General features: G+C 29.0%; 1 long non-coding RNA gene across 1 annotated transcript in view; it reads right to left on the bottom strand.

The window, feature by feature from the left end:
• The window catches only part of LOC106685225 (uncharacterized), a 135,529-nt gene extending 134,924 nt beyond the window's left edge, over positions 1 to 605 (bottom strand). Inside the window, exon 1 of the long non-coding RNA XR_010843788.1 lies at positions 486 to 605. This is a non-coding gene — a long non-coding RNA (uncharacterized lncRNA). The remainder of the gene's footprint in view (positions 1 to 485) is intronic.
• Positions 606 to 842: the final 237 nt, after the last annotated feature.

Here is an 842-nt window from a genome sequence, read left to right as displayed (position 1 = left end):
ATAAAATATTAATTTCAAAATTTTAGTTCTGATAGTCGCCCTCCAGTGATCATTATCATATTAAAAAAAATTAAATTATTACCATAATTAAAAATATATTTTAGCAATTTAAGTTTTTTCAAGGCTATTAAATAAATTATAAACTAATTAAATATTTATTTTGGTCTTTTAGCTCAAATTTTCTAGCTATTAGCGGTCATGATTATAATAAGCAAAAATATTTTAAAATTATTAAAATTAGATATTAAATATATATTATCTCAATTTTTTTTTTAATTCTTTTAAATATATTTTACTGATTATTAAATAACTAAAGATTGATTTTAATCGTTTTATGCAGGGAATATTATATATAATACCAGAATAAAATTAAATCAATTTCAAGGTCCATCTCAAATAATAAAATTAACGTAAAAATAAAAAATGTCATAAGTTTAAAAATGACCTTAAAAAATGAGAAAATAAGTAAACAAACAAAGACTCACCTTTCAGCTCAGTGATAAGACATGCTGATCGACGATAGCACGACAGATAACTTTAAGACACTACACTGACACCAACCACTGAGAGCTTCGGCACTGACTGAGCCTCCTCGTTCTCCCCACTTCGGGGGTCTGTCCCGGCGCCTCTGGGTCTTCCCAAGCTGTTGGCCCACATTCCTCCAGTTCTTGGCCCGAAATATATCGCTACATGTACATTGAAGAATATATCGGCATGGTTATAATATGAAAAATATGTAGAAGAACCCAAGTAACACAGCACTGTATGCAAGCAGCTGTATCCAAAAATAAACATTTTGATTTTGATAACACAGCGATTTTACACGAAGAAAATACTACTTT

Source organism: Halyomorpha halys, unplaced genomic scaffold, assembly GCF_000696795.3.
Source record: "Halyomorpha halys isolate HHAL.00 unplaced genomic scaffold, Hhal_1.1 Scaffold672.1, whole genome shotgun sequence".
In the NCBI taxonomy this organism is placed as follows: domain Eukaryota; kingdom Metazoa; phylum Arthropoda; class Insecta; order Hemiptera; family Pentatomidae; genus Halyomorpha; species Halyomorpha halys.
Note: the sequence above shows the minus strand (reverse complement) of the source record. Positions and strands in the feature narration are given on the sequence as shown.